The sequence below is a fragment of the Ascaphus truei genome, chromosome 4 (assembly GCF_040206685.1).
Source record: "Ascaphus truei isolate aAscTru1 chromosome 4, aAscTru1.hap1, whole genome shotgun sequence".
Lineage (NCBI taxonomy): Eukaryota > Metazoa > Chordata > Amphibia > Anura > Ascaphidae > Ascaphus > Ascaphus truei.
This window is the reverse complement of record NC_134486.1, coordinates 261,173,882-261,200,927: the sequence shown is the minus strand read 5'-3', so window position 1 is coordinate 261,200,927 and position 27,046 is coordinate 261,173,882. Positions and strand designations below refer to the sequence as shown.

General features: G+C 40.7%; 1 long non-coding RNA gene across 1 annotated transcript; it reads left to right on the top strand.

The window, feature by feature from the left end:
* Window positions 1–3,275: 3,275 nt before the first annotated feature.
* LOC142493391 (uncharacterized) lies at window positions 3,276–21,598 on the top strand. Its single transcript, XR_012801093.1, has 4 exons — window positions 3,276–3,555; window positions 4,737–4,853; window positions 17,050–17,117; window positions 18,940–21,598. It is a non-coding gene; the product is annotated as an uncharacterized LOC142493391 (long non-coding RNA).
* The last annotated feature ends 5,448 nt before the right edge of the window (window positions 21,599–27,046 follow it).

Sequence of the window (27,046 nt, the reverse complement as noted above, 5' to 3'; positions counted from 1 at the left end):
ATTTTATTTATATATTTTATTTTAAATTGGGGTTGGGGGCGGGACTAGGGGTGGGGTTGGGGCAGGGTTGGGGGCGGGACTAGGTGGCGAGTAGATTTTTTTGGTTGGGCGAGTAGATTTTTGGATGATTTGTCGAACACTGCTTATATACATATATATATATATATTGTGGGGGCTCAGGGTTTCCCAAAAAGAGCTTGCTGGGGTTTTGTGTGTTTTCTTCTCTTGAGCAGTTCAAAAAGATGTTGACTCACTGTCTTCTTCCTGTCAAATCAAACATGACAGGCCTTATATAAGGCCTATGACGTCTAATTTAACAGACCCATTGTACATCCACCAATCAGATTGGTGGATGTACCATGTCTAGGCATCAGGTTTGGCAGAAAATGACATCTCTACCAACCAATGGAATCATATGCACAGTACATCCACCAATCCAATTGTGGATTTACCATGTGATGCTTTCCATTTTTTGGGTGATGTGACATCACCTTTAAGGGAGGGAAGCATATCCTTGATTGGAAGGCTTCCCTCCCTTTAAGATGACATCATATCACTCCAAAAAATGGAGGGTAACGAACATCAAGTTTGGTAGAGAATACATTCTCTCCCAAACATTATGACTAGAGACATGGTCCATCCACCAATCTGTTTGGTGGAATGTACCAGAGATCTGTCAAATGTGACATCACAGGCCTTATATAAGGCTTGTCACCTCTCATTTGACGGGAAGAAGATGGCCAGTAAACATCTCCTGGACCTGTTCAATAGAAAAAAGAAGATAGGATGAAAAGAAAGAAGATCTACTCACTGGTGACACCTCTTCAAGCAACTGAGGATCGTGGACACACATCATGCTGTACTTCAAGATGAGGTTCAATGCTAGGTGGGTCAAGAGTTGTTGGTGCCGCAGTTGGATGAGGAGGATGAGCCTAAATCTCGGCAAGGGTAAGAAACACTTTGATTGTATTTTATTTAATTGTGTCTTTTTTAAAGGATGCCCATTCTTTGCCAATGTGGCTATCAATGTGCCCCTTGAGGGCATAGATAACCACATTTATACAATCAATGCATGTTTTGGCTACTGTTTGTTTTTATTTTATTGTAATGTGATTTTTTTTTGTAATTTTATTTTTTATGTTGCCATTGGGTTCCAATGTGGCAATCTGCAGCCCTGTTGAGGGCATAGGTAACCACAGTGACAATCAATGGATTTATTTCTAGTGTTTATTTTTTGATGTCCTGTAATATGTTTTTTGTTTAAAAGTACTGTATATTATTCTTTTTTACAATCACAAATGGGCAATATCCATATTAGACATATTTGGCTACTAGGTCTTTTGCCCATTTGTGTGGGTGTGCTGATGGGGTTAGGGAAGGGAGTATCGGGGTAGTTGCCCCAGGGAGGGTGGTTGGGCCTCCTGGTTGGGTAGCGTGAGGTGTTAACCCCTTAATTACCATAGTGGTTACTACCCACTAAGGTGATTAAGAGGTTACCAGCCAGTAGCTAGTGTTTTTTGTTAAATGTTGGTGTCACGGAAATGGAAAAGGAGGACAAAGATGTGGCCTTTATCCTGGCAGGGGCAAGTACTACATTTATTTACTTTATATTGGCTGGATACTGTTTTTTTTTTAATGGTCAAATGCGCTATTATCCAGATATGAATAATACGGCTTTTGCGCATTACTGTATGTGTTGGGGGAGAAGGGATTGGGGGTAGAGGGGTGGAGGGGTAGAGGGGTGTCAATGTGGCTATCTATGCCCCATTGAGGGCAAATATAACTGACTGGGATAATAAATGAATAAAATGGCTACAGTGTTTTTTTTATAGTATTGTATTTTGTATTCTATTGTATTTTATTGCAATGTATTGTTTATTTGAATAGGCAAAAGCGCTATTATCCATATTTGGCTAATGGTAATTTTGAACTTTCCTGTGTGGTGGTGTTGGTGGTAGAGGGGTTGGGTGAAGGTTATAGTCGCCCCTGGGTTGGTGGTTAGGCCACACGCGATGGGTTAACTCCTTCATTGCCTTAGTGGTTGTATCTGCTAAGGAAAGAGAGGGGGTAATCCCTCCTGGGACACATAACCACCCACCCTGGGGCAACTATGACCTTCACCCACCCCCTCTACCACTAACAAATCAAGTACAGCTATTTAACCCATTCATTACCTTAGCGGTTAGCCATTAAGGTAATGAAGCTCTGTTTTTATTTTTATTTCAATGACATAGTATTGAAGCAGGGGTCTCTGGACCTGAACCGCATTAATTTCAGGTCCGTGGATCGTGCTTCCCAAGGTATAGGCCCCAGTATCACGTGGGCCGTGAACCTTGAGAATTCAGGCCTGTATCTCAGGAAGCAGGGGGTCCAAGGACCTGAAACTAATGCGGTTTAGGTCCAGAGACCCTCTGCTTCAATACTATGTTAATAAAATTAAAATAAAAGCAGCAATCACCTGTAAGAGCTGTGCAGTTTCTCTCTGCACAGCTTTTCAAGACTAGAGCTAAATTGCACAGGCATTTCACTTCAAAAGCAAATTCCAACTCATGCGGTATATTATTTTTGTACCAAACGGTATTTACCAAGCGATATATCTTACAGAAGAGCATTGTTCACAAAATTCATACCGTTCGGTAGGAACATGCAAACACCGTTCGATGTTGCAGTGATAACATCGAAGCTACCTGAATATACCTCTTAGACTGCATGTATATTTAAGAGATCTCTGTTTGCCTTTTCCTTTGCTGTTTCTATGTTTAAAATCTGATTATTTTTTCTTTATTAAATATTAAGGGTTCAGGAGGTTAAAATTACCGTATTGGCCCGAATATTGTACGGCCTCGCACATAATACGACCCTAAAGTTTTGAAGGTGTTCTACGTGAAAAATGAAAGGTGTTAGGCTGTGCATATAATACAAGTACAGTTTTCGGAAGGACGTTTTTAGGGAAAAAAAGATAGCACTATATTCGGGCCAAGACAGTATGTTCTCCCAAGAGCTCATTGCAGTCCAAAGGTACCATGGTAACCTCTGAAACTAGAGATTGAATCATGTTTGTAACAATAGAAAAGCTTTTTTACAATTTTTTTTTTTAAACTTAGTTAAACTCAGATCGGTTGCTGGGGGATTTGCTGCTTTAATCCATAACCTACAGTACTCTTCAACTATCATTTTAGTCAGAGAGGTATTTTTATTGTAGTTATATAATTTTACTGCCAATTTTTTTATGTGAAGATCCTGACCTGGAACACATTACACTGCAGTAACAAAGACCTAAAACCATAATAGCACTTCTGTATGTTGTTCCTTAACTTCTTGTTATTGTTAAACATCTTACGAAAAGAGATTAAACTCCAGGAGGTGAAAAATAACCCACAATTTCTACAATCCCAAAATGATATATCTGCACTGTGGAGCTGTACAAACCGACTAAAGGAGCCTGGAAAGTGACATTTTCTTTGGCCAGATATTACACAGATTCCAACTAAGGTTCGATGGTCTCGTAAAACAAAATGTACAGGAAAGAAGCAAGATAAATAATTTGCTATAGAGGTAAGGATGTGAAATATTATATTGTGCAATGAAGATAAGCATGTCATTGGATTTCTGTGCTTATATTCACAGACTTTCCTGCTTATAGAGATGCTTTCCATACATGCATATGGAAATTTGTCAGATATTATTGTGCATTATGATAAGTGTGCTCTTGAAATTTGAATTTGCAAAAAGGGACTTTATTGCTGATGCTCATACAGTAGGTCAGCATTCGCTAAAGATTGATATGGGTTATTGAACGTTGATCGCATGTTTTTCTGTCAGACTTGATACCGGATCAAAATGTTATAACCCATATCAAACCTTAGTGAATCTTATTCAGCAGTTAAGGTAGGGGAAATGGGTTTTGCCAGTGGTGATGATGCTATGATAATAGTTGAAAGTACCAATCTGTGTTTTTCCTTCAGCTGATCTTTGGTTGTTCAAATAGAAATTCATGACAACATCAGGCAATGTTATTGTTTTTTATTTTACCAGGGATAATGTAGTTTATATCATTAACCAGGTGTGCTTGGAGGTTGGACCACTATGAGTTACCTCTGGGGACCCCACTGTTAGGGTAATAGAAGGAAAAAGCAGAAGACACAGCATCACAGAGCGCGATAAAGTTGCATATCGCATCCGGCTGACCCCACATTTCTTAAATGAAAATGTCACCAGACCTCACAGGAAGACAAATACAAAACCAATACCTTTCTTTTTTTAAACACGTCAATTAATTATTCTTCCGCACAAAAATATGGAGCCTGATGGAGCTAAATTCTCAGGCATAGATAAAAGAAAGGGCATTTTAAAAAAGGTGATGCATGGGTAAAAGATTACCTGGTAGGTCTAGCATTACCATCAGTGATCCCACTGGACACAGACAAGGTGCCTGGTGATTTGGGAGCAAGCGGTGCAGTGGCTGTAACACCATTTACAAGGGCAGCCCGCAATGGCAGTGCCAATCTGTGCCACAGGACAAGAGCATCATTGAGCAGGAAGATTCAGCGGATAGGTCCACCTTTGATAAAGCCATTGTCTGGTGAAACATGTCAGTGCTTTTTTTCCTTTTTGGCACATTAAATTGCTTTTAAGTTCTCCCCCTTGCTTTCCTTGCATTTTGTGTTGCAGCGTGAATCAGGGCTGGCTGCCTTGTTTGTTCTATTAGTATTCTCTCCACGCTTTTTTGCACACAGAGGCATTAAGAGGATTTAACTCCAATGACCCCAGGGATCTCCTGTCCTGTGAAGATTAACCCTGCAAGTGAAGACACTCCTGTGGCTGTGCTCCTCACTAGGGAGTGACCAAGAATTGTGAGTACAACCCCAATCATTGATGGGCTTATCTTTGGAGGTGTTATGCTGATGCATTTGAATACATTCGTGGTTATATGACAGAATTCAACACCAAACCCTCCTAGAGTACTCCTATGCATCATTATTTACTTAAGTCTTGCAAAAAGGGGTTTCCTCAGCCTCTTCTCAATGCTATATGTTGTTAAGAATTCTCAATCCTAAAGATTTATTTTCTATTGAAACACCATTTATTAGAGCCCCAGTCATCTTCACTATGTGAGGGTAATCTATTATCTTCAGGGATAATGAGTCTGTACAGGTTCCAGAGAGAGTTAAGAGATACATTATGTTGCGCTGCAAGGCCTCTGGGGTTGCATTTACCTTTGTTTATTAAAGAGGATATTTTGGTAAAGGAATATCTGGATATATTTTAATTGCATCTGATTGTATTGGGCATGTCTGTAAAGGGGGGGGGGTGTGTGTGGAGGGGGGGGGGAGAGAATCTGAGGACTCAAAGAATAAAACCATGCCTAGAACCTTTCACAATTGGTTACAAGCATATATCACTTTAGACAGTGTGGTTGGGGAAAAGTTTCCTCAAATGTGCTGTGCCTTATTAATATACATACAGTTGTGTGAAAAAGACAGTACACCCTCTTTGAATTCTATGGTTTTACATATCAGGACATAATAACAATCATCTGTTCCTTAGCAGGTCTTAAAATTAGATAAATACAACCGCAGATGAACAACACATGACATATTACACCGTGGCATGCTTTATTTAACAAAAATAAAGCCAAAATGGAGAAGCCATGTGTGAAAAAACTAAGTATTTCTTATGATTCAATAGCTTGTAGAACCAACTTTAGCAGCAATAACTTGAAGTAATCGTTTTCTGTATGACTTTATCAGTCTCTCACATCGTTGTGGAGGAATTTTGGCCCACTCTTCTTTACTTTGGCTCTAGAATACTTTGCTATTCAGAGTAGTTCATGGTCGACTCAATGACTGCAAGGTTCCCAGGTCCTGTGGCTGCTAAACAAGCCCAAATCATCACCCCTCCACCACCGTGCTTGACAGTTGGTATGAGGTGTTTGTGCTGATATGCTGTGTTTGGTTTTCGCCAAATGTGACGCTGTCCATTATGGCCAAACATCTCCACTTTGGTCTCGTCTGTCCAAAGGACATTGTTCCAAAAGTCTTGTGGTTTGTTCAGATGCAACTTTGCAAACCTAAGTCGTACTGCCATATTCTTTTTAGAGAGAAGAGGCTTTCTCCTGGCAACCCTTCCAAACAAACCATACTTGTTCAGTCTTTTTCTAATTGTACTGTCATGAACTTTAACATTTAACATGCTAACTGAGGCCTGTAGAGTCTGAGATGTAAGTCTGGGGTTGTTTGCAATTTCTCTGAGCATTGCACGGTCTGAGCTTGGGGTGAATTTGCTGGTACGTTCACTCCTGGGAAGATTGGCAACTGTCTTGAATGTTTTCCACTTAAGAATAATCTTTCTCACTGTAGAATGATGGACTTTAAATTGTTTGGAAATGGCCTTATAGCCCTTCCCAGATTGATGGGCAGCAACAATTGCTTCTCTAAGATCATTGCTGATGTCTTTCCTCCTGGGCATTGTGTTAACACACACCTGAATGCTCCAGACCAGCAAACTGCTAAAACTTCAGCTTTTATAGAGGTGGTCACACTTGCTGATGATCAATTAATCAAGGGCATTTGATTAGAAGCACCTGTCTGCTACTTAGCATCTTAATTCCTAGGGAAGAAGTAAGGGTGTACTTAGTTTTTCACACATAGCTTCTCCATTGTGGCTTTTTTTTTGTTAAATAAATCATGACACTGTGTAATATGTCATGTGTTGTTGTTCATCTGAGGTTGTATTTACCTAATTTTAAGACCTGCTAAGGAACAGATGATTGTTATTATCTCCTGATATATAAAACCATATCATTCAAAGAGGGTGTACTTTCTTTTTCACACAAATGTATATACAGGCATATCCTGCTTTATGGACACTCACTTTAAGTACACTCGCGAGTAAGGATATATCGTCCAATAGGCAAACAGCAGCTCGCGCATGCGCCTGTCAGCACGCCCTGAACCAATACCAGCTCCCTACCTGTACCGAAGCTGTGCGCAAGCGGGGAGACTATAGAGCCTGTTACAAATGTGTTATTTACATCAGTTATGCACGTATATGATGATTGCAGTACAGTACATGCATCGATAAGTGGGAAAAAGGTAGTGCTTCATTTTCGCTTTGCATACATGCTCTGGACCCATTGCGTACATTAATGTGGGGCATGCCTGTATATACATTACGTGTTTTTGTACCTCCGCTAAAAGTGAAATATCAATCAAAATGTTGTGACCAACAAGAAAAAAAACACCTTCAGTATATATTATTTTTGAAGCTTTTAAGAGTTATGAAGGGAAGGCTTGGTTAAGGTATGAAGAGAAGTTCAGACAAAATATGTTTCTACATGGAATGCGGATAAAAAGATGTACATTTATGGCTAGCAGAGATGACCTCCCATAAGCAGTCACCCTTTCAGATGGTCGCCCTTATAAGCACTAGGGCCAGTGGGAAACAAGAGAGCATCTGTTTAATGATAAGTTCTGTAAATGGCAAGCATGTTGCCAATTCTAGCTTGAGCTGTCCAAGTAAAATCTGGTGTCAAAGTTGTGGGAGAGAGTGAGGACACCAGTGGGATTAAGAGAGCTTGCCCCTTGGCAAGACAATTACCTCAATAATGAGGCAGGTAAATTATTAACAACAGAAAAAAGAATGGTGTAAAACAGCGCTAATATATAAATTAAAACACTTATATGTTAAAAAACTGGCAGCCAGGTACACACTGACAGTACAGTCAGTCAAAGCACAATTAGAAAAAAAGAAGAACCGGCGCCACAGTGAATAATGAAAACCAAACCAATAGAATGTAATGTCCAAATGGAGTCCTATTACAGTTGGTAATCAAGGATGCTCACGTCAACGATGTGATATGAAAAAAAGAAGAAAAACAAATTATGGTGCAGTAACTCAAAAGGAGGTGAAAAGGTGGGCTAAACACACAAGACAAACAGGACATACAAACCAAGACAAACACACATGAAACGTAACACTAGCACAGGCCTATTAATAAAGAAATGCTGATTTAATAAGGTGGAGGGTGAATGAGACACGCATCCGGAGGGGCAAAATTACAACCCTACTCACAAGATGCCAGATAAAACAAGCAGCGAACTGGGGACATGCAGCTGGGCTTCCAAGATGGCGACCGGGATCCTCTCACTGGCGTCCTCACGTGACAGGGGTGAAAGGCTGAATCCCTCAGGTGATACAACTTCCGAACGGATGTGACGTCACGTCCGCTGGAGATCCACACCGGACGTTCTTAGAGCACTAGTCCTCCACTGGTGAGCCGCAATGTCCTCAAAAGTCAACCGCTTGACTTAGCTAAAAATCGCCAGATACACACTTCTCCAAACCTGGAACAGCACTAAAAACACTGGAAACTTCCCGACGCGTTTCGTACGCATGCGCGTACTTCTTCAAGGGATGTGCCAACCCCTTGGACTCTATGGTATATATACCATCAGTCCTGAGCTCTGATTTGTTAATTAATGATTGTATTAAATTAACCCCATATTGGGCATACTCGAGGCGGCACTGGGGGATAGGCAGATGCTAAACAAATACACAAAAAACACAAAAAACTTAGACAACATTAAACATAATGACATTAATACATAAAAACATTAAAACATTAAAAAGCATTAAGAAAATAAATATTAAGAGGCAGACAATTGAATGATTCAAAAAAAAGCCTTAAGTTCAAAGTCTATGTTTAACCCTTTAGGGGACATAGTTTTCATTGTAAATTCAAAGATATCATGAGTTCTCTTTTTATGAGATCTCGCAGAAATGTGAATGTTGATCATATTTTTAGTGATCCAAGTTCAGTCCAATCTATTGTAAATGTGACTGAAGATTTTCATCCAATACTTGCTCAGTTGGAGAAGACACTTATGTTAGAAAGCAAACAGTGGTGGGAGGCCACCACACTGAGCAAGTATTTGGAAAATCACCGCATTCCAAGGGGGCTTAGGGTCCGGAAAAAACCTACTGCTGATGCACACAATGTCAATTTTATGAAAGAGTGGAATGAAATATTAGACAACTGTTCATTCTCTCTCATGAAACTGTTGGTGCATCAGCGAAGGAAAACCCTAATTGAGTTGGATGATCACATCTTAGATATGAAAATTCAACTTGAACCATACAAAGACAATAATGAGTTGCTTGCTTTAGAACCGACCATTAAAAAAAGGTTGGATCAGGCCGAACTTGAAATAGTCCAAACTAAACAACTGAAATTTTTTAGAGATAAGCAGGACTACGATACAGGTTGCGAAAGAGATTGGTCAAAGAAAACCAAGGAGATTAATGCCACTAAGGTAGAAATTAAGAAACCAACTCCACCAATAGGATCCAAAGAGCTTAAGGCCAATAGGAGCAAATTTATGCATAAGGAAGTGAAAACTGGCCCTAAGAGACCCATTACTAATGTATTAGTTCCTACTCCATTTATTCCTACTAAACCACCGTTACATGACAAAAGTTTATATTTGCAGCAAAAAAGAGCCAAGGAACGGTATGATGCACTGACATTACCACAGTCAATACCTATACCGGTCAGCAATAGATACACACTGCTGTCCGATATAGGATCTGAGAGTGATGCGGAGAGCATTTCATACACACCCCTCCCTACACCTGCCATTAAGTCCAACTTTTCTTTTTTAGAATGGAGGAAAGAGAGAGAGCATATCTTTCCAGAGGTGGAAATTGTCAAACAACCATCCGAAAATCAACCTCCTATGAATTACAAAAAAAGAAAGACAGGGTCCGAGGGAGAAGAGGAGGTACTAGTAGAAATCAGTTAAAGAATAGGGTTGAGTATTCCAATATTTTCAATATCAGCAAACACCATCTAACTGATATTGAAAAGAGGGTACTCAACAAAGGCCTTACATTTGCCCCGGTTTGTGGACCAAATAGTTTCAACCTATTTATAGACGTCCACAAATTTGCTCGCAAACTCGCCCTGAAAAAATATTTTGCTAGGGACGCAATATCCAACCAAATGAGCCCTAATAGAGAGGCACTCAGTATGACTAACCCTCATGAAAGGATCTTTAAGCCAACATCCACTTTCTACCCTAAGTTCGCCCAAGGACACCTGGTGAGCTCATTTGTAGAAATGGTTAGTACAGATCTTGAGAATTCATGCAGAACTTACAAAATCCAAAAGGATAATTTTAATATTCAGGAAAAAGAGGCAGTCCAAAATCTAGAGAAGAATGACTCCATTGTTATTAAGTCAGCTGATAAGGGTGGGGGTATTGTGGTGATGGACAAAGATTATTATTTACAGGAGTCTAATAGACTTTTGAGTGACAGAACCACATACCTCCCCCTTAGCGGTGATCCTTTGGTCAAATTTAAGGCCGAACTTGGAGAATTGCTGACTTCTGGCGTAGATAGTGGAGCAATATGTGAAGATGAGTTTAATTTTTTGTCGGTTCAGTTTCCACGTACACCGTTATTTTATTTTATACCTAAAATACACAAGAGTTTAACTGCACCCCCGGGGAGACCTATTATTTCAGGTATTTCTTCCCTCACTTCCAACCTTTCACAATTTATTGATCACCATCTCCAACCTGTTGTCACTGGTGTTAGATCCTATTTGCGAGACACGACACATATTTTATAAATTTTAAAAGATCTAAAATGGCAGCGTGGCTATATACTTGCCACGGCTGATGTAACATCTTTATATACTGTCATTAATCATCATCAAGGTTGTGTGGCCGTGTCTCGCAAATTGGAAACTTCAAGTAATTATTCACCCATTAAAAGGAATTTTTTGATAGACGGTATTAGGTTTATTTTGTCACACAATTATTTCACATTCAACTCACAGTATTACATTCAGAAATGTGGTACCGCTATGGGCACGAGGTTTGCTCCTAGTTATGCCAACCTTTTTATGGACAGTTGGGAGGAGGAGTTTATTTGGAACAACTGTCCTCTAGGAGCAAACCTGGTGCTCTGGCGGCGCTACATTGACGATGTGTTTTTTGTATGGTCAGGCACTCAGGAATCACTTGATAATTTTTGCACATACCTTAATCACAATCACCTTAATCTTAAATTCACTTGTAGTTCTAGCATTGAGCACATGAATTTTTTAGATCTTCACATATATGTTAAAAATGAAATACTGCACACTAAGACCTTTTTTAAACCTGTGCAGGCTAACAATTATGTACGCGCAGATAGTCAGCATAACCCCCAGTGGTTGCGAAACATTCCTAAAGGCCAACTGGTACGCCTTAAACGTAATTGTTCCGAAGTAGAGAACTTTATGATCCAATCTGAAGATCTAAAACAAAAATTTATTAATAGAAAATATTCAGAGTCTGACTTTAATGAAGCTTTTAATCAAGTCAATGGGATACATAGAGATACTTTACTCCAATATAAAAAAAAGGATACGCAAGAAAGGAGTAATAAGCAGGTAGCGTTCATTACGCAGTATAATGAGATGGCGCCAAAAATAAAACAAATTATTAACAAATATTGGCCAATCTTGTTACAAGATGAGGTGTTAGTGGACATTCTCCCCAAAAGACCTAACATCATATTTTCAAAGGCCAATAACCTTAAGTCAAAGCTAGCCCCCAGCTGTCCAGTGAAACAACATAAGCAGGGACAAGGAGGGAGCTTGAAAGGCTTTTATACCTGTGCTAAGTGTACAGCATGCCTCTATAGTAAGAGTGCTAGACAGTTTAAATCTAACGTCACTAATAAGAGCTACTCCATACAAAAATTTATTAACTGTCATTCAATATATGTTATATACCTATTGCAATGCCCCTGTGGCTTGCAATATGTAGGCAGAACAGGGAGGACGTTCCAAAGACGTATCTACGAGCACATTTACAATATTAAAAGGGGCTTGGTGACACACAGTGTTTCACATCACTTTCTCGTTTGTCATGACAAAAACCCTAATGGTCTTTGCTGTCAGGCTATCGAGATAGTTGATGTTAACCCAAGAGGGGGAAATAGACTCCAGCAGGCCAGTATGCGTGAAGCTTACTGGATATATGAACTGAAAACTATGTCCCCTAAAGGGTTAAACATAGACTTTGAACTTAAGGCTTTTTTTTGAATCATTCAATTGTCTGCCTCTTAATATTTATTTTCTTAATGCTTTTTAATGTTTTAATGTTTTTATGTATTAATGTCATTATGTTTAATGTTGTCTAAGTTTTTTGTGTTTTTTGTGTATTTGTTTAGCATCTGCCTATCCCCCAGTGCCGCCTCGAGTATGCCCAATATGGGGTTAATTTAATACAATCATTAATTAACAAATCAGAGCTCAGGACTGATGGTATATATACCATAGAGTCCAAGGGGTTGGCACATCCCTTGAAGAAGTACGCGCTTGCGTACGAAACGCGTCGGGAAGTTTCCAGTGTTTTTAGTGCTGTTCCAGGTTTGGAGAAGTGTGTATCTGGCGATTTTTAGCTAAGTCAAGCGGTTGACTTTTGAGGACATTGCGGCTCACCAGTGGAGGACTAGTGCTCTAAGAACGTCCGGTGTGGATCTCCAGCGGACGTGACGTCACATCCGTTCGGAAGTTGTATCACCTGAGGGATTCAGCCTTTCACCCCTGTCACGTGAGGACGCCAGTGAGAGGATCCCGGTCGCCATCTTGGAAGCCCAGCTGCATGTCCCCAGTTCGCTGCTTGTTTTATCTGGCATCTTGTGAGTAGGGTTGTAATTTTGCCCCTCCGGATGCGTGTCTCATTCACCCTCCACCTTATTAAATCAGCATTTCTTTATTAATAGGCCTGTGCTAGTGTTACGTTTCATGTGTGTTTGTCTTGGTTTGTATGTCCTGTTTGTCTTGTGTGTTTAGCCCACCTTTTCACCTCCTTTTGAGTTACTGCACCATAATTTGTTTTTCTTCTTTTTTTCATATCACATCGTTGACGTGAGCATCCTTGATTACCAACTGTAATAGGACTCCATTTGGACATTACATTCTATTGGTTTGGTTTTCATTATTCACTGTGGCGCCGGTTCTTCTTTTTTTCTAATTAGGTAAATTATTAAGGGAAGGTGTTTCTTCTGACTGTTTCCCCGCCTCACACAGTGCATTCAGCTGTTCCCTGGTGGTGCTGTGTTCTATGCCATTGATCCAGCGTGTGGATTCGATTCCATCCTAGTAGGGCACCGTGGATGTCCCAGGATTCACCTCTGTTTGCTGCACACAGCACACCACGGATGTCATACAGATTCATTTCGATTGTCCTGTTGCATGCAGGTTTTCCATTCATCTCTTGCAACTGCAGGGACTTACATGTGTTACTCACGGGTCCACATAAGATATATGCAGTGTGCGGGACTTATTTAGAACATTGCTGGCACAGACTGGAAACCACAGTGCCTGTTGTGAGCCCTATTTGATCCCTAATGTGTCTTTGCTCACCATCTATCAACATACTCATGTGGGAGATAATACTGTAGATTGGGCTCTTGCTTTTACCACATAATAGGAGCCAGCAGCACTTTGCTGAGAACCCATTATACCATTATGGGATACTTTACATTTCTAATTGGCTCTCATCCAATTCCTGCATATTACATTTCATTTAAGTACTTTACCCTGCTACTATCTTCCCAGTGTTTGACATTGTACCCGGGAACATGATTTGTTGCTAAATGTTTCTAGCCGACATTCATACTGTTTTCCACCAGGGTTTACTATATACATATGTATGTTACTTAGTGATGGGTATTTATATATATGCCTAGTCTTGAGGTTAGGTAATTCTTTACCTCTATCCAGCTTGCTGTGCAGATATTTCATTTTTTCAGGAGAGGTCATTTATTAACCCCTCCTGGACTTTGGGGATTATTGTGAGGTTTTAGTACCTTTAGCATTATCTGAGATGCTTTTTTTGTCACTTGACACCCTATTAGTATAACTTCATGTAGGGTGAGTTACAGCATTTCATTTACATTACTGTTGTGACAATTTCTTTGAGGACGGTCAACTTACATTTTTTTAATGCTTTTATTATAGTTTGTCTTGTTAGTTCTACCATCAATTGCATATATAATAAATTTGATATACTTTTTTTCCCACCCTGAGTGCCCCGTTATGGAGTTTCTGTGAATCCTGCCAAATGGGATGTGCTCCTTTTTCTCTTTTGTTGACATTAAGGTTTTAGATATGGCATTGTTATTCCTTTGGATGATTCCCTTGTGCTACCTTGGTTGGATAACTTAAAATCAGTGGACTGCTACATTGACATAGTGAGGGAGACATTGAGTAAATGGGTTACCTTGTAGAACTTTTGAACCATTTAGAATTTCTAATCTGGGTCTGGAGGTGGAATCTTATCAGCTAAGAAAGAAGGATTCCTATAGTTCCTCTCTGCCAAAATTATCAATTTGATGCAAGTGGTCAGCCACTGCTGTATGCTAATTTGGTTCTCCCTGCCTAGGTCCCAAGGTGTATACAAAGTCTTCCAAAAATTAGTTGGGCACACAGACTTTCATGGAAAATGTAAGTTAATTAATTGAGCCAGATGACATTTTGATTGTAAGAACAGCTTTTTCAAGGATTGCTACATTCATTAATTCAGCGCTTAACTGACGTAGAGAGTACGTCATGGCCATTTGCTAATTTTCTAAAGGTTGTCCATGATCGGACATAAGGGGTAGACCCTCCCCTTTCACTTCAGGTCTGGCAACCGGTACCCAGAAGGGATCACATGATTGTTTCAAAGTGCGGTCATGTGATCCATCAGTGCTGGAGGGTCCGTGACAACAGAGGTGGCTGTGCTATCTCTGTCTCCCTGCGATGACCAAGGCAGAGCTGAAAATTAAAACGATCATCTGACATCAAGAAAACAATTGTACTCTTGCTGGTCATTTAAACCTATAGGATGTTTTGTATGAAATGTAAATATCCAAAAGCTATTTGTCTCAATAAAAGATTATTCCTATCACAGCCTTCCCTGTGTGTGACATTGAACATGCTGGAGGGTTTTTATTATTTTGACTGATTCCTACCCTGGATTGTTCAATACAGTATCTTGGTTTTATTTTGAAGTATTTGCAACATTTATAGAATGTGTGGTTAAAAAGGAGACAGAATTTCATTCAGTAATCCATTATCTGCATTAACTACAGGCCAATCTCACTTCTCCCAATTCTATCCAAAGTCATGGAAAAATGTGTCCACTCCCAATTTAGCGATTACTATACCAAGACAAATTTCCCTAGCCAATTCCAATCTGGATTTCGTCTAAAACACTCCACCGTAACTACCCTGCTAAAAGTTTGCAATGAAATCCAGTGTGGAATGGAACGGGGACAACTCACTGGTGCAATATTCCTAGATTTTGCAAAGGCTTTTGACACAGTTGATCATGTTATCCTGCTTAACAAACTCCAGAGCTCTGGAATAGGGAAACATGCTTTAAACTGGTTTCAGTCCTACCTATCAGGAAGATCCCAACATGTGTCCATCTCAGGCTCTAACTCCAACCCCCTGGATATCACCTGTGGTGTCCAGCAAGGCTCTGTTCTGGGGCCCCTACTCTTCTCAGTGTTCATTAATGATATTCCCACAGCTTGTAAAGAAGCCTCAATACACATGTATGCAGATGACACAATCATATATGCACACAGCCATAGCCTCTCTGACCTTCAACACATACTTCAGTTTGACTTTTTGAACCTCGAAAACTGGATTTCCCAAAACAAACTGTTTTTAAACACTGACAAAACTGTAACAATGGTATTTGGGACCAACACTAAATTTTTAAAGCTTCCAGCGACTGAGCTCCTGATTAGAACCAACGCTAAAACCACCCTAACACCTGTCACTAGTTTTAAATACCTGGGCTTATGGTTTGACTCCCACTTAACATTCGGAATGCACATTGATACCCTGACAACCAAGACCTATTCCAAACTAGGGGTACTTTACAGGAACAAATCCTCCCTAAGTCTCCTGGTCAGAAAGCGTATCGCACAGCAAATGCTAATGCCAATTATTGACTATGGAGACATAGTATATGGCTCGGCACCTCAAACCCACCTTAGCAAACTTGACACCCTATACAATTCAATTTGTCGTTTTGTTCACCAATGCAACTACAACACACATCACTTTGAAATGCTCAAAGAACTAGATTGGTCATCACTAGAGTCTAGGCGCAAAGTTCACCTTTCCTGTCTTGCCTTTAAATTCTTTATGGGGAAGCTACCCAGCTATCTGAACAAGCTCCTCACCCCTACCACATGCAGCACTTATCACCTGAGATCAGACTCCAAAAGACTGTTCATGGTCCCAAGGCTCAACAAAGTATCCGGCCATTTCTCCTTCTCTTACCGTGCACCCCAAAACTGGAACAACCTACCAGAGACTCTCACATCCACCACTAGTTTAAGTTCTTTCAAATCTAAGGCTGTCTCACATTTTAATCTGGTCTGTAACTGTTTCAAACGCCCATAATATATATTTTCTTTAACTGTGCATGCAATGTCTTGTATATAATGTATACCTTGTTCATTTATGTAACTGTATTTGTAACCATGTATTATTTGTCTTAACTCTGTGCCCAGGACATACTTGAAAATGAGAGGTAACTCTCAATGTATTACTTCCTGGTAAAATATTTTATAAATAAATAATCTGGGTAATTTCCTTTTCGTTAGTCCAGGGTGTAAGGATTTAGGTGTGAGACTTTTGAAAAAATTTCAGATGCTGGCGGGACATTCTGATGAAACTAAAACAGAAGGTCCAACTCAATTAGTTTTTTGGGGAATTAAGATTTACTTTGTTCATACAGTATGATCTTTTGTTTTTAAAAGCAAAAACTAGTAAAACGAAAGACTGCAGAACACAAGGCACAGAATCAGATCATTTGAATGGCTTTTTAGCAATTAATAATGGCTGGGCCAGCTCTTCTGCAGTGATATATCTGTTGCAACTTGCACAACTGGATTTTAAGGTGCTTTGAGTATATGGTGTCAGGCTAAGCATGTGCCAGGTATTCCAAACGACATAGCAAATTCTGTATCTTGTTTTTGCAGGTGGAGGCGTTTCGACATCCTGCACCAGAAGCAGCAGGAGAGGGCTGTCACTACTCTGACTTCCTGTGGTATTTAGTCACGATTACATAGAGAATGTATTAAACAAAAAGAGCATTGGGCCGCATATTTGAGGAATTGTGGTGATTAATGTCATTTTAGGAAACCCTTTTATTTCAATTGGCGTGATAGACAAATGGTTAGGGGTTTATTGGCCTTTTTGTTAGAGGATTTTGAGAGTGTCCAGTGGTGCTTTGGCAAAGTAAATAGCAGGGATTTCTTATTTAGCAAAATTGCAGGATGATGTGGATGTAAAAACTGATTTTGTTCTTAGGAAGTTTAAGGGTCTGAATAAGGGTCGTGTTTGAAGGGATAAGTGTTGTCTGCTCATGACAGATTTGTTAAATAAAATTTTGTTGTCTGGTTGCCGGGGGGAAGGGGTGTTATTAATGTTCCTATTAATGGCAGCATATGTTTTGGCTTTTTTCGAGGCGTTGCCATTCCTAATAGTAGATTTAGGCCCAGTACATCAAGCTCCGTTAAAAGAATTGATATCACACCCCAAAAAAAGAACATGTCTTATTACCACAATTTCTAGACAGAAGTAACAATTTACCAGGTGTGATATTTTCCCCAATGCCGTAATGCGGTAATTAACACGACCGTTTATTACCGCATCGATATTGCATTAATAATATTTCTAGCATAGTCATCTGCAATATCTAGTATTACAGAACCCTAAGGCAGAAATAACATTAACCCTTTTGATGCTTGTGACTATCAAGGTCTATCACAGGCACCAAAGGCATTAATACACCTCAAAAAATACACTACCTTCCCCCCTTGGCAAACTTTGTGCCATGCAATGCTTTACTAACCGCAAAGGCAAACAAGGGGTTAAACCCACCACCACCTCCTAGGGGACATAACCACTCTCCCTGGGGCAACTACCCCATCACCCACCCCCTTACCCAAACCAACCAACCTAACCCCCACCCCGAATGTAGCTAATCATGCTGTTTGCCATTCCAAAAATATAAAAAAGCCTGTATTAAAAAACACCTCACTATTGAACAAATAATAAAATACATATATTAAAAACATAACGCCATTGATTGTCAGTGTGGCTACCTAGGCCTTCTCTATGGAGACCTAGATAACTACATTGGCTATCAATGTTGACCTGCAATAAAAAAAATGTAAACTGTCTTAGTAACAACATTAAACTATACTACCTATCCCCATTAGTGGCTTGTAAACATTGCTATAATTTACTAACCACTAAGGCAAAGAATGAGTTAACCACAATTTTTTGGGCGACCAACTCTCCTACTGCCTGTTACATCCGATTTACAAAAGTAAACAAAGATAATAAAGCGTCATGACACAGCGCCATGATAACGCTCCGACGTGATGCCACGAGGAGAACAATCCAAGGATTGGAGCGGAGCACAGCTTTGAAAAATGGGGCTAACACCAGCAAAAAACGGTTAAAAAGTTATATTTTAATGGTCATGGTACATGGGGGATCATCTATAAGAATGTGAGTATGATCAGACGCGAACCCACTCTTTGATAAAGGGCGTTTGCCTGAAACGCGTCAGAGTGTTTACCTGATGTTCTCCATGTACCATGACCATTAAAATATAACTTTTTAGCCGTTTTTTGCTGGTGTTAGCCCCATTTTTCACAGCTGTGCTCCGCTCCAATCCTTGGATTGTTCTCTTCTGTTACTGACTGGCGTGATGTATGCAAAAGGGATAAGCTGTCTTCTATGTGAGTATTACATTTCCTCCATTATTCAGTTGGGGAGAAGCTGACCATTATCAGTGCGATTATAGAGGAAAATTGTCCTGTGGAGTACTCTTACTGGATCATCATACATCTATACAGATATCTGTCTCCACCATTTGGACGGTTATTGCATTTAACCCCTCACAAGCTGACGAGAGGAGTGCTGAAGCTCTGGATCAGGAGTAGGAAGGATCTTCGTCCAAAAGTCCTGCCCACCGGTGACGTCACTTCCGGTTTGAGGAGCACGGGAGCACGGGACACGGGGGAACACGCCGGTGAACTACACTATCCAGCTAGAGGAGGATTGATCCCATCCCTTATCTGTTATCCATTGCTAGTATACAGCAGCCATCCTGTGAGTAGCGCTTCGGTTTTACTCCTCCGGATTGGCGATCTCTGGGTACTTCGTCCATTCATTTTATATTGTTTTAGAGTTGTATTAAACTAACTTTTACTTTCAGCTTTGCCCTTGTGTGTCTCATGTTAGTCTTGTTTGTATTGTGTTGTTTTGTAGGTCTGTTTCAGAGTATATTTTGTTAGCTGTGTTGCACTATATTTTTTCCTTTCTCGTTTCATATCCTACTACACACGGAGGAAGTTACATCCGATCATCTAAAGATTCAGGAACTACTAAGTCACTCCCTTTGGACATTCATCATTCTGTCTTGGATTCCCTGGACTATCACTCAATTGGACTCTTAAGGCGCCGGTATCTCTTTTGTTCATGATACCAACTAGTTATCAAACAGCTGATTCTTTTTCAGCTATGCCGCGATGAGTCTACCAATTGGATGCCGGTGGGCGGAGTTACTGACATCACAGGAGTCTACAGCAGAGTCACATAGCTTGGTGTCTTCACATTGGTTGCCATGATAAACATAGGCAAGATCCTGGACCAATAGGATAACTAGCAGTTCGTAAATGTATAGTAACAAAAATTAACACAATTAATATTATGTCCCATGAAGTATGTGGCAATAACGACTGCTATATATATACCACGAACTAAATAGCAAAAGCAAAGTGGGAAGCTGTCCATGAGGCACGTAAGGTAACATATGACACCTTTTGATCTACAATTGAGAAAGGGGAGTATTTTGAAATTACGGGACCCTGAAGAATTAGCGAAGGAATCGGTTTGCTTCATATCCTTACAAGCTGAACAGTTACTGCATTTGTAGAAACCTTTTTTTTTTAGCAAAAGTGGAAAGAAAAGTTGAACCAACCTGAGGGACATAGTGACCGTGGACCAATTATATAACAGTCATTATTGCCACATACTTTATGGGACATAATCTTCACTGTTGCTGGCGCCCCTGGAATTAAGATCAATCTCGTTGTCCCCTAAGATTTCTCAAAAGAAAGCAAGCAGCTGTTTACCAACGATATCTCACAGTTTGAGCTGTGGACAAGAATAAAAAAAAATCTAAGCTCACTCTTGTTAGAACAGGGATGACATCACTATTTTTTAACCTACATTTCTCCCCAGGTATTGTTGGGTCAACCTTCGAAGCATGGAGATCAAGGGGGACCCATAGGATAGTGGATGTTATGGAGAAGTCCAAGGTCCTTTCTTTCACCACTCCCAGGGACCTGCATGAACTCCCAAGTGGCGAAATTTGTAGGTACCTTCAGATGCAGGGTTTTGTACAAGGTAGAGGCCTAGCTCCACCCTTGACTTTTTTTAAGACACTGTGCCGCAAGGCTCCAAATAAAAGAGGGTCGACTGCAAACATCTTTACCTCAATCTTTCTCCCTTCTCCAGAAAAAGAATTCACTTATATACTGTAGCAGAAATATGGGGGGAAATATTTGAAGCGGCGGCCACAAGCTCTATATGTACACAGATCAAAGACAATGCATATAAAGTATTATATAGGTGATACTTAACCCTGGAGCACCTGGCCAAGATGTATCCGGGATCGTCCCCTAGGTGTCCTAAGGGCTGTGGCCAATGCACCCCGTTTATTCATAAGTGGTGGCTGTGCCCCGGTGTGGCAGAGATCTGAAAATGGGTACACAGACTGGTGCAGAGTGTTCTGGGCCTTCTCTTCTCTCTCGGCCCATGGGTATGTCTTCTAAACAAACCTCAGGAGAATATGGACAGATACCAAAACAAACTCATTACCCATATATGACAGCAACACGATGTGCCTTTTCTGGAACCAGGGTCACGTAAGATGTGAATGAGGCCAGATAGCTTAGCTCAGCCCCTTTTCCAAAGCACACCAAGTCCTGCTATATTTTCTTCACGTTATTGGGAAAGCATCAATCATATACAGGCACTTGTGGATGGTATGGTGTGGTGAGAGAGTGCTTCTCTGTGTGGGTGCTTTGTAGTCAGAGGCAGGTAAAAACGGAATGGCCTTGCCAAGAGGTGTGTAGCATAGGTGTACTCACTCAGCCAGTTCAGGAAGGAAAGAAAGTGAGGGGAAAGTGTCACACAGGAAAAGGGTAATGGGACTGAACTAACTTGTCAGCAGAGACGGGGGGTGTAATAGCCCATTCTAGCTAAGAAAACTGGGAGGTTGCTTGGGTAACCAAGACTACAGGCTGTGTAAAAAGGGACATGTAACAAATGTATAATTTACACAAGCACTGTGAGTTTTCAGAGCAGAGAAGCATGCAACTGAAATATAGAAAGCTGTAAGTGAGAGAGCTGCAAAGGGGGGAACAGAAATATACAATCCTGTTCCAGGACAGTGCCATAGTGGCGGCGTGGATGAGCCCGAACCTGGCCAGATAGAACAGATAGAACCAGATAGAAACAAGAAGCTGGTATTCTCTTAAAATGGAAAGACTTACTGAAGTTCTGAGAGATTCTTGCTCGAAATTCCAGAAAGTATGACAGCCATGCTGATTTATGATAGTCTCAACACACTAGAACCCCCCCCCCCCACCCCCATAAACCAGTCCAATGTTCTGCAATAATTACCCACTTTGCTTCCCAGCTCACCCAGGGAGACAGCCAACCAAAACGGTATAAGGCACAGAGGGTTATAAATTGATTTGAAGTGTATGTATGTAAATTTTTATTTACTTGTGCCATTGGTCATTCATTGTGGATTCTTTTAACGTAATATGTGCTTGTAAGGAAGGAATGTTGCACACTCCCCCCTTTCCCCCCTCCCACCTTTGATTTCTGTACTCCCCTCCCTGTACTCCCAGCCCTTAGCTGTATTTAAAGAATGATGTTTCTGTAGGTGTAGGTAATAGCACTGTAGGTCTGGATCTGTGCCTAAGAGAGGCCTTTACCAGTCTGTGATGGATTGATGGTTCACTGACACTCAAGTTGGTAAGCATAAGTTCAATAGTATTTGCTTGCGTTCAGCCACAACTCACCATGCACCGTACACCTCAGCACAGACAGTCAATTGTAACTACAGTACAGCCCTTATATCAAATTTCATCTTTCACACTCTGCCTTGTGCTGCAGGAGGCTGATATCTCTGGATGTTTCTACTTTAGTGATGTCATGTCTAGTAATTATTAAGCACGCCAGAACATTGTTCCTGTAAATACATGAACTGTGCAAGTTATTCTAAATAGGTTTAACTAAAAGTTCTTGTAAAACATGATGTCATTTAGTATAGGTTTGCCAATGCTTGTATACATTTAATTAATTCTACTAAACCATACTGTACTGTATGTAAGGTAAATGGGCATGTGTAAACACGCACAGGTGATGTAAGGTAGGAGTCCTGTGCTTGTGGACAAAAAAAAAAAAGTATATGCAGGTAGGACATTTTCTTACTACAGTATTTGCTATTGCCCAAACCTGTTGAGATTGTTTCATAATAGTTAGTCGTCCTGTGATTCTGTTATGAAATACTAGAGTGCCTTAAAAAATAAGTCTTTTTTTAATTGCTAGATCCTGCCCATAACAATGGAAAATGGGATTCAATTATAATAATATTTGGTTATATATTAATATTTATACAAATTTACTGTGAATGAGAGGAAAGAGTAGAGCTATAACTCAAGGGGTATGTTCTAAAAACTGAACTGCTGAGCTCAGGAGAGAAGGGTTGTCATTAAAAATAGGTAAACTGTTAAATGTTATTTGTCTAATACAGTTTCAGATGTATTATTTACACAGATTTCTTCAATGTTTCTCTCTCTCTCTCTCTCTCTCTCTCTCTCTCTCTCTCTCTCTCTCTCTCTCTCTCTCTCTCTCTCTTATATATATACTGCATATATAATTCCTAAGACGTCTTCCGCATACACTGGAAGGCAGCTTCCAACCCATTGAACCCAATAGGTGGTAGGGTGTCTTCCAGTGCCAAAAGGCGTTTTAAGGCAAGACTGCTTAGTAAATATGGACCTTATCCAGAAATGGGATTAATATTTGTTTTGTAGCAGCATGTCTTGGCTTTTAAACAATGATTGAAGATACCTCTGGATTATACAGTATCATTGTCTTTGAAAAAATGCAATAACCAGTGACTCATAATTAGATCCAAAATATAACTGCCATTTTTTGCCTAGGTGACCGCCTCTCCCACCGCATACAGGCACTCAAAATGCCAAACATATCACAAACTGAGTGGGAACAAGAATAAAGACAAAGTGGTATTACTTATCAGTGTAAAAGTAGTCATGGAAAGGCTAACGCAATGCTAATAGTATGTTTAACCCTTCTACTTTCAGCTCTCAGACGTATGACTATTGCTGAGGACGGGACCTGAGTCTCTTGTACTATCTTACTGAGCCACATGTGGCCTACGGTCACATGGCAGGAAGAATACAGACACAGTATTGGCGATACAACTAATTTTACCTATGCCTTACTAATTCGGGAACCTTGTGATCCTCGGCCAAGGATCATTACACATAGTACAGAAATATAACACAATCCCCAATAATTCTGCGCAGGTGTCAATCAGTGCCAGTAGTATATTAGCCACCCCAATCGTGGGTATGTTGGCTTGTGATGGTGTCGACACAACTTGTTGTGTACTAACTGTTGCAGGTCTGTGCTTCAAAAAGGGTGCTATATAGTACTACTGCATCTTTAATTTTGCTATCCTGTTCATTGGGGCCCACTGGGGTGAATTCCTCTGCTTCGGGATCCCGCTCAATGATTTTCTCTGTCCTGAGGCCCTGCTAGTCATATTGGAGACACCTATTGAGGAGGATGCCGCTCTTCCTGATCCAGGATATTAGATAGGTGCCCTAACATTCCCCCTCCTTGGTATCTCTCATCCTGATCTGACTCCTCATCACTATCCTACCCACACTGGCTCTGTAGGCTACTCCCAGGACCCTGTCCTTGGTTTAGTCTATCACTTCTCCTAGCTTGACTAGCTATTCCTGGAATACTTTCTTTTTCATGGCATCACACTAACTGAACTATTGTCAGAAGATGATTCCTATGCAGGTTCTTCTCTGGCCCACTTCCTTTTTCGGACCTTACTCAATATACTGTTAGTCCTGTTAGTTTCTCGACTAGCATATAAGGCTCTGGTTTCCAGCACTTCACTATTTTGTTTTTACTGGGTATGCCTAGATTTCGGATAAGGACTCTGTCATGTACTTGTAGCTCTTGCCCGTGTACTCTTTCATCACAAGGGCTTTTATTTTCCCTCGATTGTTCATATCAGCAGCAGCAGTGGACAGTTTGTATGCTTCTTGCAACTATTCCTTGAGCTTCTGTACATACTGAATTTACGTGATTGGGGATGTGCCATTTGCCACCACTTCAAAACACAGGTCAATGGGTAATCGGGCTTCCCATCCAAACATCAAGTAATAGGATGAATATCTTGTAGAGTTTTTCTGGGTGCAGTTATACGTATATATACTAGGTGGTGCACATGCTGACTCCATCGTTCCTTCCCTTGAGTATTTAATGTGCCCATCATATTCAATAGGGTCCTCTTGAATCTCTCTAGTTGAGGATCGCCCTGTTGGTGGTAAGGCAGTGTTCATGATTTTTTTTATCCCACAGAGGTTCCTTCATGAGTCGGCTTTCAAAATCCTATCCTTGATCAAAATATATCCTAGCCAGCAGTCCATAATTGGCAAAGTACTTATCCCACAGCACCTTGGCGACAGTAGTGGCCCATTGATCCTTTGTCGGTAATACTTAAGTATATCCGGGTGAAATTTTCTGTGGACACTAGGATATTACTGGTATACTTTCTGTCGGGCTTTAAGGAGACGAAGTCCATCCAGACCAAATCCAGTGGTCCACTGCTGGTGGTTTGTCAATGGTGCAGCCCTTGTAGGCATAGTCTTCACAGGCACACACTTTCCACAGTTCTTGCAATATTCTTCAAAATCCCGAGCCATTTGGGGCCAGTAGAATTGGTCTTTCACTAATATAAATGTCTTGTCTGTGCCTAGGTGGCCATGATTGTCATGGATAGAACTGAGAACTACCTGCCTATACTTGTAAGGAAGCACCAATTGCTTAGCTATGGTGTGTTGTGACTTCTTTCTTACTCTGAACATCACTCTGATTTTGATCACCAGATTAGCCCATTGCTTTCAGAGTGCATTCTGATGACTATCCTTGCTGATTACTGGTCCCTCAAGGCTGATCATACATCTTTCAAACCAGGGTCTGTCTGTTGAGCTTGGGCTAGATTCTGCCGGTTTAACTGAGGTAACACCTCCATAGTTAACTCTGCAGGGGGAGAGTATATCAGGGGTATATCAGGAGTATATCAGAGGTACGGCAGCGGGGGATATCCCCAGACTATCAGCCACTCAGTTTAGATTTGCGGTCGTGACCTACAGTATCATGACATTTCAAATTGTTTTCACAATGCACTCACTCCGGCTTCGGCAATTTTGGCTGTGGACAACGGTTCATCAATACCTCGAGTATCTCTGTCAATTTGAGACAGCACGCAAGCATCAATGTTTTGCTTCCCTGGTCTGTATTTCAGGATGAAATTGTAGGTAGCTAAAGCCGCTAACCACCTGTGACCAGTGGCTTCCAACTTCACTGATGATAGAAGTTGTCTGTGTGCACTATGAATTTGGCTCCTTACAGATAGTGGTGCAGCTTATCCACTACTGTCCATTTTAACACCAAGAATTAAAGTTTGTGCACTGGGTAGTTCATTTCTTAAGGTGTAAACCGCCGACTCACGAATGCCACTGGTTTCAGTCCCTCAGAGTGTTCTCATACAGTATTGCTCCTATGACCTCTAGGCTGGTATCTACATTAAGCACATAGTGTTTTTGTGTATCAGCAAACGTTACTGGAGCATTAGTGAGATAGGTTTTTATGGATTTGAAATCCTCTTCGCATTTAAAAGTCCACCTATCTCCAATAACTTATTTATTTTTAAATAGTCTTCACTGGTGGCTCCAGTAGCCGTTTGCATCCTCTGGGTGGTGGGTAACATTTCGTTAACTGCGTCAACAGTTGTACTATACCTGGAAAATTATTCACAAACCATCCGTAATATCCACAAAACCCCAGAATGGATCGCAATTTTGTCAGTTGTTTGAGCCTAGGCCAGGATGCAATGGCCTCTAATTTAGAGGGGTAAGTAGCCACTCATTTTTCAGACACAATATGTCCCACATACGTGACAGATGTCTTTCAGAACTGCTACTTGTCCAGTGACAGTTTTAGTTCACCCTTGCTCATCCGATCTAGTACCTTCATAAGGATTACACATAGTCTTCCAAGGTCTTCCGAAAGATTATTAGGTCATCCAGGTATACAACCACCTCTAATAGATTCATATCCCCTACACCATGTCCATCAGTCTTTGGAAAGTAGCTGGGCCACTGACACTCCTTGGGGCATGAGTTAAAATTGATAGAATCTCAACAAGCAACTTTTCTTTATCTTGCTTGTACATTGGGATCTGGTAATATCCGCTGCGGAGATCCAAAAGCAAAAACCATTTGCTGCCGGTAAAATAATCCAATGCATCCTCTATACGCGGCTCAGTATATTGATCAGGAGTCGTCCTTTTGTTCAGTGTGCGGTAATCAATGCACACTCGTAATACGCCATTTTTCTTCCAGGTCACCACTATGAATGATGCATATGTGCTCCGGGATTCTGAGATTATGCCGGCCCGAATTAGTTCTTGATGATGTCTTCTCACATCTTCCACATCAACCGAGGCCAATCTCCATGACCTTTCCCTAAAAGGGCGAGCATGGAGGCGGATCTAGTGATCCACATCATGGGATTTTCCTACATCCAATTCTTGAATGGAGAAAACCTCTGACC